Source organism: Arachis ipaensis, chromosome B03 (genome assembly GCF_000816755.2).
Source record: "Arachis ipaensis cultivar K30076 chromosome B03, Araip1.1, whole genome shotgun sequence".
In the NCBI taxonomy this organism is placed as follows: Eukaryota; Viridiplantae; Streptophyta; class Magnoliopsida; order Fabales; family Fabaceae; genus Arachis; species Arachis ipaensis.
Window position 1 is genome coordinate 106,479,758 of NC_029787.2, and position 14,154 is coordinate 106,493,911.

Below are 14,154 nucleotides of genomic sequence, written 5' to 3' on the forward strand. Positions count from 1 at the left end.
AAATTACACAAAATAGAATCTCATCCGATCAATATAAGGCGTGCGCTATATATAAGGAAACTATAGACCTTATGCTGTTGTTAGACAAAATATAATTTTTATAAGAAAATCATAAAAAGAAATAATTAGCTACATGGTGATGTCTCCATATATAATATTTATATTTATTTTAATTAAATTAGGTCATTTGACAGTTTAGTTATTTTTTTATTTTTGAATTGGCATCAAGCAAAGAGTGCGAGAACAGTTACACAAGAGGCAATTGACATAGGAAGTCTATAAATAGGTCTTAGGTTAGCATTATAAAGGAGTTCAGTTTTTTTGGAAAACACTTAGAAACCTAAAATGCTCTTAGCCCCTTGGCATCACAGAGTAAAAATTGGTAATCTTAAGTAATTTCTCTTAACTCAAACACTTGTAATTTTCTTTCTTCCAGTTTTTATTAATAAAATTTTTTTACTTTTATGTGTTCCTCTCTTTTACGTTTATGTTTCTTTCTTCATCTTCTCTTTAATTTCTTGTTTGTTTTAATTTCTACAATTTACTTTGCCTCTGACACCTTGCATTTATTTGTTTATTTGTTACTTTTATTCTTTTTAATTTTTGTTGACGTTACAATTACGACATTGAGATACCAACATTGTTTTTAAACATTAATAAAATTTGAGTAAACAAATTGGCACGCTCAGTGGGACCTTGTCAATAGATTGTAGTTTGTCAAAAAAAAATTAGGAGTCTTGAACTTGCATGTGGTTACGTAATGGAAAGATTGTGTTTTTATAGACTAAGAAATCAGCGTCAGTTGACATGTCAAATACATCTACAACATCTTCTTCTACTTCCAGTGATGAGACTGAAAGAAATGAGTCCGAGAATTCTCTTGTGATTTCAAACGCAGAGCCTACCTTTTCATCAGTGAGGCATGATGGCATTGGCTATGCCATCCAAGGTTAAATGCAACTCAGATAAATACCGTGGGGTGGTCGCCTTATGGCTTGCCACGGGGTATGTCCCCCATGGTGACACAAAGATTATCTACGCTTCTTTACTCAACTTTTCAAAATTCTCTTTACCAGAATTCATATGACATGTCAAATTTACTTATTTCTAAAGTATCAGGTTCACATATATCACAACAAAAATTTTCACATGCTAATACAGGAAATAACAACGCATCTAATTTTACTACACCCATTATTACTAGAGTAGAAAACTCCAGGCCTGTGTTTTCTGACATGTCAAGAGCAATGTATGTTAATCACCCTAGTCAAATCGTCGGATCTTTGGCAAATATTAGGCAACAGATGGATGAAAGACACCATGATCTAGTAAACATGTTAACTCATCAAATAGTGATAGTTTTAAATTCTCTTTTAAAAAGCACAAACACTAGAATTGAACAGTTAAATAGGTAAGTTAATAGGATTGCTATTGTGGTAAATTTAGAAGAAAATGACAGCCATGGTTTAGGATTTGATAATATCAACTAAAATAGTAGAGCAATTCCTAATTATGACGTTCATATGCCTATACATGGTCAAAATGCTGATGATATGTTGGAAAGGCTTAGGCAAAACAACTTAGGGGGCATTATAATCTAGCTATGAATGTCGAACAAGTTTTAAATCGTTTAGAATTTAATGTTGGTTGCTTAAATTGGCCATATTTCGTATCTGCTTTTTCTGAAAGTGTCCAACAAGCAGAGCTTTCTATTTTTCTTCTAAACTAATATGATATTGAAATTTTTTTACCGGAGTGTGATTGGTTTTTAAATTCACATTTGACTGTAGGCTTTTTACTAGTTAGTCCAGGTAAGAACAAAAATTTATTGAAACTAGCATATTGAAAGATCAATCGTCCAAAATAATCATGAGCAGATCCAATCTCCTAGTTCCTGCGAAAAGTAAAAAGAATTTATAGTACTTCCTTTCAGGAAGAGAAGATTAGAAAAATCCTATTGCAAACGTTTATAACTCCCACGTAAATAAGTAGTTGTGCGAAAGCTACAAAATGAGAGTTTGATGGAGGTACTTATGGGAGAACGGGCTGATCTGTTACTATAACTAATTTATTAAATCGCGCAAAAAACAAAAAACCCAGAGGGGTTGAAAAATCCCAAAATCCCTTACAAAATTTTTTAGAGAAGAAAACAAGTCTACAGTAGAACATATTGCTCGATATACTATTGAAATTGGGGAAGCAGCTTCTAATGAATATCTCAGGATGAGATATTTTTTTTCTTCTTTGACAAAAAATGCATTTACGTGGTTCTCCAACTTAAGACCAAATTCCATTCATTCTTGGGCTCAGTTAGAAAAAATTTTTCATGATTAATTTTTTTGAGGTGAATTGAAAGTTAGCCTTACGTATTTATTCTCTGTCAGATGTGCAGAAGGAGAATCCATTAACACTTATTTGACACGGTTAGAAATATGAGAAATAAGTATTTTACTTCGATTCCAAAAATCAAAATTGTCAAAATGACTACTAATGGGCTAGAATTTAGAGTTAAGAAAAAACTTGTTAATCAACATACTTTAGATCTTTTCCAGTTAGCTGAGAGAGTAAGACAAATAGAGTAAATTAAGAGAGAAAAAGAGAATTTAAAAAAAGGTTCTAAAAATGTTGCATATGTTGATTGTTTTTTCGATAGTAGTAATTCAGATGAGAAAGAGGTTTATATTGCTGAATTACATGGGAGTCCTCTTTATGTGTGCAAATCTTTGAAGCCTGTTAAAGAAAAAGAAAAAGTTTTTTATATTCCAAAGTTGAAAATAAGACTTATTCTTTTGATATTTTTAAGGTAGATCAAATATTTGAGGTTTTATTAAAGAAGAGATTGAAATACTTCTTAAGGCTAAATTATAAGAACAGCAAGGTATGTCAATTGGATTTCTAATATTGTTCCTGTCATGAAAAAGAATGGAAAATTAAGGGTTTGCATTGATTTTAGAGATTTAAATTCTATAACACCAAAAGATGAATATCCAATTTTTATAACTGATATGTTGATAGATTCTACTGCTGGTCATAAAATTTTAAGTTTCATGCATAGATATTTAGGGTATAATGAAATATACATCGTTGAGGAAGATGTGTCAAAAACTGCATTTAGGTATCCGGGTGCTTTAGGAACTTTTGAATGAGTTGTGATGCCATTTGCTCTAAAAAAATGTCGGCGCAACTTATCAAAAAGCTATGAATAAAATTTTTTATGACTTTATTGGAAATTTTATGGAAATCTATGTTGATGATGTGGTTATCAAATCAAATGCTAACAAAAGAGCATCTAAAAAATAAAAATAAAAACATTTGAAAGAATGAGAAAGAATAAATTGAAAATGAATCCCTTAAAATGTACTTTTGGTATGAGTGCAGAAAATTTTCTTGGTGCAGAAAAAAGGGATTGAAAGTGACAATAACAAGACAAAGGCTATCTTAGAGGCTCCTCCTCTAGTTAACAAAAAAACCTTAGTAGGTTCATTTCCAATATGTCAGGAAAAATTAAGGTTTTTGCGCCTCTAATCAAGTTGAAAAAAGAGAAAGAGTTTCAGTGGAAAGCAGAGCATCAAAAAGCTTTTGACAATATCAAGTAATACTTGACTAATCCTCCTTTTATAGCACCTCCAAGGCACATAGCATCTTTAAAATTTTACGTGTCAGCTTCTAAAGTAATAATTGGTGAAATGCTGGCTCAAGAAGATGAGGACGACAATGAAAGAGTAATTTATTATCTAAGTCGTGTGCTAAATGATGTTGAGAGCCGTTATTCTCCAATTGAAAAACTCTGTCTAGTTTTATATTTTTCTTGTTTAAAACTTAAGTACTATTTAATTCCTAGGAATGTTTATGTAATTTCTAAGTTTGATGTTCTTAAATGTATGTTGTCTTCTCCAATCTTATATGGTAGACTAAGAAAATGGATGTTGGCCTTATGATGGAGGAAAAATGTCGGTAAAGAATTTCTTAATAAAATCGCGTTGCAAGTATAGTTCTAAACTAACAAAGAATCTTGGGTCAATGTTTAAATTGTTTGTCACAAATACAAACCCAATAAAATAACCGAAGTATTCAAACCTCGGATCGTCTCTCAAGGAAATGCAGGGAAGTGTAGTTATTATTGGTAATGATGTACTTCTTTTTGGGGTTTTGAAATAATGAACAAGAAATGTAAATAGCAAGAAGATAACGAAAACTCAAATGGTAAAAAGATCTTGGCAAGGGTTAATGTTTAAGGATCTCTATCCTTATCACTAACCACAATATGATAGTTGTATGATAGTTGTAGGGATCAATCTCATTTAGTCATCCTCTAACAATTGATGGAAGGCCAAATGAGTTTCATCAATCCCAATCCATAAGTCCTAGTCACTCACTAATCGAATTAGTGAAAGCTAGTGTCAATGGACATCAACCATCAATCACTTGGGCATTAGCAACTCAAGGTCACCCAAGTTACCAACCCAAGTCAAGAATAGAAAAATCTACTCTATAGCTAAAAGAGACATTTCATCAAACACATAGAATGCAATAAAGAGAAACATCATAAAATGCAAGAATTAATAAAAGCTATATCTAACACAAGCAAGAAAGCAATAAGAGAAACTAAGGCAAACATAAAAAAAGATATGGAAATATAAAATTGCATTAAAAAAGAAATTGAAAGTAACATAAGAGTTCATAAACTAAATTGGGAAAATAAAGAAATCAACAAGAGAAGATAAACTAAGATACTAGAACAATAAAAGGTAGAAAACAACTAAGTTAAAGCAAGATAAAATTCTGAAACTAAGAAGAAATAATACTAAAAACCTAAAACCTAGAGAGAGGAGAGAGCCTCTCTCTCTAGAAACCTACATCTAAAACCTAAAGTGTGAATGAATGAAAAGTGAATGTCCAGCTCTGTAAAACCCGGTTAATTAACAACTAATTAGCCCATAAATGATAATTTATTATAGAAAGCCAAAAATGTGATTTTTATGGCTTAATATGATAGAGGAGATTAAGACGAGAATTTTGATACCAATTTTGTAGAAATCGGTCCAAGATTGGACCGAACGGACCAAACCGGACCAACCGGATCCATATTGGGCCCTTGTCCCAACCAAACTAACCTAAAAATCCTAAAAATAGCAATCTCTCTCCTCTCTAAACATCAAAGATCAAACACGCTGGAAATGGTATGAGAAAGGGGAAGAACACTCTTCCATGGTTCTAACCCTCACTTGATGTTCAAACTACCATAACTTTTGATCCGGAGCTCCGAATACCGCACCGTTTGCAACCACGCGTTCATCGTGAAAAGCTCTACAAAATCCACTACTTTATTCTTGAGTTAAGCCACGTTTTCCCCTCTGAATTTTCAGTATGTATTTCGAATTTAATGGGGAAAAGTGTTGAGATTTTGGGCTCTTTGATGTTATAGGACCCAACTAGCTTGAAGAAGAAGAGTAACCTTGTCTCCTTGAATCCTTGGGTGTGGTAAGATTCTTAACCCTAGTGGAATTTGTTGATTTATGATGTTGGGTATTGAGCTGTTGTGTTTGGATGTAACAATTGTGGCTTAGGTAGTGTGTATGTGAATATTGGAGCTTGATTGAGATTTTGAAAAAAGCTTGGAAAAGGACTTTGGTGTGATAAAAATCTATTCTTGGAGGTGTTGAAGCTTGGTGAGCTTGTGAAAAAGTGATTTGGAAGTGCTTCGGATTGAGCGGGGAAATCGGCTAACGTATGGTCTCGGTTTTCTATATCTAAAATGTAATGTGGTGTGAAAACTTAGGCTAGAGGTCCTAAGATAGGATTTGAATGGTTGATGTTGTTGAATGGTTGAAATAAATTATGTAGTCATATATGTGATTATGAATATTGATGTTTTGATGGTGTGATGCAGGAGAGATATTCATGTTTGATATATGGTTAATAGTTGATTGAGGTTGAATTGTGGGTGAAACCATGTTGTGAGTGATAATGGTATTGATTGTGTGTATTAATGGTCGATTGGAAATGGTATTGTTGGAAATTGGGATGAGAAAATATGTATATTATGATATTATGTTTGAAGTTGAGTTACTTGGTTGAGATTGGTTAAAATGATGGAATTGGTGGGTTATGATTTAATAAAAATGTTAATGTATGAGTTGAGGAGGTTTGAAGTTGATTTTTTGGTATGTTTTGGTTAATTTTGAAAGGAGTTGAAATTGGTTTGTTTTGAAAATGGCACTTTGGGGTTTTGTATGAAAATGTGGTTTTTGGGCATAACTTGGACTCCGGATCCCTGATTTCTGCCAAACTTGTTTAGAAATGAAATTGGATCTAGGATGTTTATGCCGTTTGAAACTGTGAATTCTGTAGCTTTTTAACTTAGAAAAATTTTTGGCAGAAAGCACTCCCACACGTAGGCGTGGCCGACGTGCACGCGTCGTTTTCAAATATTCACTACCCACGCATGCGCGTGGCCCACGCGTACGCGTCGATGGGTGAATTCAATTGGCCCAGCCAAATTCCAGATAGTTGTACCTGAGTTGTGCTGGTTTTGTACCTGGGGCACAAAACGCACCCACTCATACGCGTGGCTAACGCGTAGGCGTCACTTGATTTGTCTCCTATCCACGCGTGCGTGTGGAGGGACGCGTACACGTCACTGTATCTTGATGAATTCCACACGTGCACGTGGACGACGCACACGCGTGACCCTGTTTTAATCCCAAAGTTGATTTTTGAGTTTTCAAAGCGAAATTTCACACTTCTAAGCCTCCGATCTCACCCCTTATGTCTTAAAATCATTATGATAAGCCTAGTAATGGGAAGAAGCTAGGAAACGTGATAGTTGTGAATGAAGAAAGGGGAAAATTAACGATCAATAATGATCAAAGATGATTGTATGAGATACGAAGGATGGTGGTGGAAGTGCTTTATATGCCATGAGCCGAAGGGCTGTGATTGTTAATAAATTGGATGGTTATGGATTGTATTATGAGTCGGATGGCTGAGATATTGCCAGATTATGACTGAGTCATTGTGAATTATGGCTGAGTATGATTGCATATATGTGTATTGAATGAAATGTGATTGTTGCACTTCCACTATCTGAGATACGAGTTTTCCTGGTTGAAAGCAGTGGCTAGCCACCATGTGCTCCAGGTGGAGACTCGATACTCTGCTGACCCTATGTCGTAAGTATAGCCGGACACTGTGAAAGTTCCGGATGAGCTCGCGCCCATGAATATAAACCAGTGAGGGTGTTAGATATGAATTATGATCTATTATTGAGTATAACTCAAGTTGGGGATGCACTACAGAGGGACAGTCCAATGGTTAGCTACCAGGACTTGTCGGATTGGCTTTATAACCGACAGATGAGACTCATCAGCCATTAGGATAGGCATTCATCATATGCATACTATGTGAATTGTTTGGAATTTCCTAATTGACTGCATATTACCTGCTAATTGTCTAAATGTCATATCTATTTCCTATCTGTATATCTTCTTGTCTGATATAATTGTGTTTGCCATATTATATTACTGGTGGCGGTTGGGAGGTCTGCAGGAATTGAAAAGGGAAGTATTAGTTAGATTGAAGATCTTTAGTCAGTTTCCATGGTTTAGTCTATTTATAAGCTTTGATTTATCTGGTGGAAGTTCTAGGAATTCCTTTGGCTTTCCCAGGACATTACATGTTAGATATGTGGGTACTGTTACCATACTGAGAGCCTCCGGTTCTCACCCATGCGGATTTTGCGGTTTTCAGATGCAGGATGTGAGGCTTCTCGCTAAGGCCCGCTGAAGATTTCTGGATTTAGTGAAGATCCTTGTTTTTGGGACTTACTTTGGTTTCATGTTTTCACTTAGATACTTTTATCTCCACTAAATAATGTATATATATACTGTTTTGACTCCTCTTAGAGGTGGTTTTAGAGAACAGGTTTTGTCAGCTTGTCCTTGGGGTTTCCCTTGGGTTTCTTACTCTATGTTTATATTTATATAAGTATACTTTTATGCTCAGACCGGTTATCTTCGCAAATTGGGTCTTGAGTTTTGATATTCGTATCTTTGGAACTCTTTTGTTTATGGTTTCGCGTTAGCCTATCTTATGTCGTTTTGTTACGTTATCGATCGAAGTGTTGCGCTTTTCTATTTAACGATTTTTGTTTTACCCCTTTTCTTCAAAGGCTCCTATTTATAAACATTTTCACACTACTATATGTACTAAATTTTACTTTAAGAGGTCGTAATACCTCGCCACCTCTGTCTTATGACTTAAGTATAAGGCTCTATGTGGTAGGGTGTTACATTATGGTATCAAAGCAGTTCGTTCCTGTAGAGCCTGAGTGACAGACTCACTATGCTTCTGTGCATTCTCTGTATGTATGTTATGTGCTATTAGAATATCTAACTGATATACCTGGCATAAACGTTCATGAGCATGCATTTGGGACTTTGAAGCACTAGACTTCCGATATTGAGACTGATCAACTTGATATCGATTGTTTGGTGTGTATGGGAACCAGATGGCGCCTCGTGGACGCGGTCGAGGTTACGTGAGAGGTCATACTAGTACTCAGGGATTTGAGAGCTAACCCAAATAACCAGTAGATTTTATGGCGGCATTGGAGAATATCGCTGCTGCTATGTAGGCCACTGCTGCGGCCCTTGGACAACAGATGAACAACCATGGCAATGACGAAAGTAGAGCTTAGGACCCGATGACACTGGCAACCTTCTTGAAGGTTAATGCACCTAAGTTCAAGGGAATCACTAGCCCGACTAAAGCCGATACCTGGTTTCAGGATATGGAGCGAGCATTGCAAGCGCAAATGGTACCTAAAGGGCAGTGTGTTGAGTTTGCTACCTATCTGCTCATTGGGGAAGCATCGCATTGGTGGCAAGGAGTCCGACATCTCCTACAGCAGGGTGATGACCCTATCACCTGGGATGCCTTCCAGGATGAGTTCTATAAGAAGTACCTTCCGAATTCTGCTTGAACGGCCAAGGAACTGGAGTTACTGCAGCTGAAGCAGGGTGCTATGTTCGTATCCGAGTATACTGACAAGTTTGAGGAGCTATTCAGGTTTTCCCGTATGTGTCAAGGAGCTCCGGGAGACTTTGAGGAATGAAAGTGCATTAAGTATGAAGGAGGACTCCGGAGTGATATCTTTAGCTCAGTGGGACCAATGGAGATCAGAACTTTCTCAGAGTTGGTAAACAAGAGCAGAGTTGTTGAAGAGTGTGTGAAAAAGGCAACTGCAGAGAGGTGGAGCCATAGGGGACCATTCCCACAGAACCGAGGGAAGAGCTTTGCTCCTAGAGGTCCGCCTTTCAAACAGGGAGGCTCTTTCAAGAAGCCCAACAACAACAACTCCCAAGGGAAAAGGTTTGGAAAGGAGCCTCAGATTGAGCAAGCTTGTGCTAGGTGCGGGAGTCACCATCCGGGAGCCCCGTGCAAGGCCGGATGGGGCTTGTGCTATTCTTGTGGTAAGGCAGGGCATAAATCCGCAAACTATCCAGAGAAGCAGAAGCAAGGTGCAAGGAGAAAATAGCAATCAGGTTGGGTGTTCACCACCTCGGCTGTTGGTGCCGAGGGATCCGAGACACTTATCCGAGGTAACTGTGAAATGGCTGGTCAAATTTTAAATGCTTTATTTGATTCGGTTGCAACGCATTCATTCATTGCATTTGAAAAAGCTAGTGAGTTAGGATTGAAGATTGTAGTCTTAGGTTATGACCTAAAGGTGTATAATGCCACCCATGAAGCCATGATAACTAGGCTAGGATGCCTGCAAGTTTCATTTAGGGTCCAGCAACGTGATTTTGTTCATGATTTAATCTTCTTGCCGATGACCGGTCTTGATCTTATCTTGGGTTTGGACTGGTTATCTAAGAACCATGTTCTGCTCGACTGTTCTGCAAAGTCGGTGTACTTTATGCCAGAAGATATAGAAGGGCCGGTTGTGTTGAATAATTATTACTTGAACTCTATGATGGTGAATTGTTTTGGAACCGAATGTCAGGGTATTTTTTTGTTAACCGCGGGTGTTTCGGGAGATGATCAAAGATTGGAGCAGATTTTGGTTGTGTGTGAGTTTTTGGAGGTGTTTCCCGACGATATTGATGAATTTCCACCTAACCGAGAGGTTGAGTTTGCTATTGAGTTGGTGCCTGGGGCTGGACCAATTTTGAGTGCTCCTTATAGGATGTCACCGCTAGAGATGGCCGAGCTAAAGTCTCAGCTAGAGGATATGTTTGGTAAGAACTTTATCTGACCAAGTGTTTCTCCGTGGGGAGCGCCAGTGTTACTGGTAAAGAAGAAAGATGGGAGTATGCGACTTTGTGTGGATTACAGACAGCTGAACAAGGTCACAATAAAGAATAAGTACCCACTGCCAAGGATTGACGATCTCATGGATCAATTACAAGGAGCTGGGGTTTTCTCCAAGATCGATTTGCGATCCGGTTATCACCAGATAAGGGTGAGGGGTGAGGACATCCCTAAGACCGCTTTCAGGACTCGTTATGGTCATTACGAGTACACTGTAATATCTTTTGGGTTGACAAATGCTCCTGCAGTGTTTATGGACTATATGAACAGAGTCTTCCGTCTGTTTCTGGATAAATTCGTTGTTGTCTTCATTGACGACTGGTGCACGAAATTGTGATTACACTTTTCACAATTCCGCACAACTAACCAGCAAGTGCACTGGGTCATCCAAGTAATACCTTACGTGAGTAAGGGTCGATCCTACGGAGATTGTCAGCTTGAAGCAAGCTATGGTTATTTTGTAAGTCTTAGTTAGGGGATTAATGATAAGAGTGGTTATATTTATGAAAAATAAATATCATAAAATAAACGATACTTGTGATTCAGTAATGAGAAACAGGCTGAGGTTCCGGAGATGCTCTGTCATCTGAATCTCTGCTTTCCTACTGTCTTCTTCTCCAAACACGCATGGCCTTCTTCCATAGCAGGTTGTATGATCCTCTCGGATGAAAAATACCAAGCGCTGTCACCGCACGGCTAATCATCTGTCGGTTCTCACTAGCGTCGAAATAAGACCATTATCCTTTTGCACACTGTCACTGCGCCCAACATTCGCGAGTTTGAAGCTCGTCACAGTCATCCCCTTCCAGATCCTACTCGAAATACCATAGACAAGGTTTAGACTTTTCGGATCCCAGGAATGTTGCCAATGATTCTAGCCTATACCGCGAAGGTTCTAACCTCCGGACTCAGTCTGTGGATTAGAAACCCAAGAGATACACACTCAAGCTGTCGCTCAATGACTACGTTGAGCTCAGATAGAACGGGAGTGATTGTCAGGTACGCGTTCATAGGTTGAAGATAATGATGAGTGTCACGGATCATCATATTCTCCATATTGAAGTACGAGTGAGTATCTTAGAATGAAATCAAGCGTGATTGAATAGAAAACAGTAGTAATTGCATTAATCCATTGAAACAAAGCAGAGCTCCTCACCCCCACCTATGGGGTTTAGAGACTCATGCCGTCAAAGGTACAATATGAAATGTAAAAATGTCATAAGTTGCAAAATTAATCTCTAAAAGTAGTTTTTATACTAAACTAGTAACTTAGGTTTACAGAAAATGAGTAACTAAGTGCAGATAGTACAGAATTCTACTTCTGGGACCCACTTGGTGTGTGCCTGGGCTGAGCTTTCAAGCTTTCACGTTCATATGCCCAAAGTTGGCGTTAAACTCCACCCTAGGTGCCAGAATGGGCGTTTAACGCTGAAAAAGGTGCCAGTTAGTTTTAGGCTGACTTTGGACGTCGGTTTGGGCCATCAAATCTCAGAAAAAGTATAGACTATTATATATTGCTGGAAAGCCCAAGATGTCTAATTTCCAAAGCAATTAAGAGCGCGCCAATTGGGCTTTTGTAGCTCCAGAAAATCCATTTTGAGTGCAGGAGGGTCAGAATCCAACAGCATCTGCAGTCCTTTTTCAGCCTCTGAATCAGATTTTTGCTCAGGTCCCTCAATTTCAGCTAGAAAATACCTGAAATTACAGAAAAACACATAAACTCATAGTAAAGTCTATAAATGTGATTTTTGAATAAAAACTAATAAAAATATAATAAAAAGTGAATAAAACATGCTAAAAACTATGTAAAAATAATGCCAAAAAGGGTATAAATTATCCGCTTATCACAACACCAAACTTAAATTGTTGCTTGTCCCCAAGCAACTAAAAACAAAAAAGGATAAAAAGAAGAGAATATACAATAAATTTCAAATAACAATGAAGCTCAGTTCCAATTAGATGCGCGGGACTTGTAGCCTTTTTGCTTCTGAACAGTTTTAGCATCTCACTTTATCCTTTGAAGTTCAGAATGATTGGCATCTATAGGAACTCAGAATTCAGATAGTGTTATTGATTCTCCTAGTTCAGTATGTTGATTCTTGAACACAGTTACTTTATGAGTCTTGGCCGTGACCCTAAGCACTTTGTTTTCCAGTATTACCACCGGATACAAAATGCCACAAACACATAACTGGGTGAACCTTTAACCACTCAGTCTCAAGCTCTTCACTTGGACCTTCATGCCACAAGCACATGGTTAGGGACAGTTTGATTCAGCTGCTTAGGCCAGGACTTTATTCCTTTGGGCCCTCCTATCCATTAAAGGGTTATTGACTTTTTCAGCTTGCTTTCTCTTTTTCTTTCTTTTTCTTTTATTTTTCGCTATATTTTTTTTTTGCAAGCTTTGTATTCACTGCTTTTTCTTGCTTCAAGAATCAATTTTTATGATTTTTCAGATTATCAATAACATTTCTCCTTTTTCATTATTCTTTCAAGAGCCAACAGTTTTAACATTCATAAACAACAATATCAAAAATATGCACTGTTCAAGCATTCATTCAGAAAATAAAAAGTATTGCCACCACATCAAAATAATTAGATTATTTTCAAGATATAATTCGAAATTCATGTACTTCTTGTTCTTTTGCAAATAAAAACATTTTTATTTTAAGAAAGGTGAGGGACTTATGGGATTATTCATAGCTTTAAGACATATACTCTAAACTTTATTGATCATGGAATAGAAATAAGACATAAAATAATCATAAAAGCAGACAAATAATAATAAAAGAAAGGAAATTAAAGACATAAAAATAAATGACTCTAATACTAATGCTCATGTAACTCTTAAAATAGATATCTAATAACAAAAGTTATCACAGAGTTAGGACTCAACAACCTGCATTGGGAGAGGCAAGTGCTCCTTCAATTTGTGGGACGCCTGGCTCTTCAAGGGATAGCTTCTGGCGCTTTAGCTCCTGTATCTCATGCCCTTGTTTCTCTTGTTCTATGAGCAGTTTGCAAAGCATGCTGTTTTGATTCTGCTGCTCCTCTTTGAGTTGATTCACAGCTTCTTGTAGCTTGGTGACAGATGCTTCTAAGAAAGCCCAATAATCAAATTGAGGAATTTCTGGAAGGAGTTCATGCGCCCTCCTCTTGGTGGGGTTATCTTGAATTTGAGATTCATCCATCAATTTTTGGTGATTGGGCGTTCAACTAGGACAAATTCATCCACACCCATCTGTACCCCCGCATCTTTGCATAGCAGACTAATCAAGCTTGGGTAGGCCAATTTAGCCTCAGTGAATTCCTTGTTTGCAATTGTGTAAATTTCACAAGGAATTAATTGATGAACCTCCACTTCTTTTTCCAGCATAATACAGTGGATCATCACTGCTCTTTTGACAGTGACTTCAGAGCGGTTACTGGTGGGAAGTATGGATTGTCCAATAAAATCTAGCCAGCCCCTAGCAACTGGCTTGAGGTCTCCTCTCTTCAGTTGGTTTGGGATACCTTTTGAATTGGTTACCCACTTGGTTCCAGGGAGGCATATGTCCTCTAGAACTTGATCCAAATTTTTATCTTTAGCCATTCTTCTGTTAAAGGATTCTGGATCATCCTGCAGTTGAGGAAGTTTGAGGACTTCTCTCACTTTGTCAAGATGGAAGTAGATAATTCTCCCTCTGACCATGGTTCGAAAAGTGTGGAAGGCAGTTCCCTCCATTCTTTGCTTATCTGTCAGCCACAGATTTGCATAAAATTCCTGGACCATGTTTCTTCCCACATTCATCTCAGGATTAGCTAGGATTTCCCAACCTCTGTTTCGAATCTGTTCTT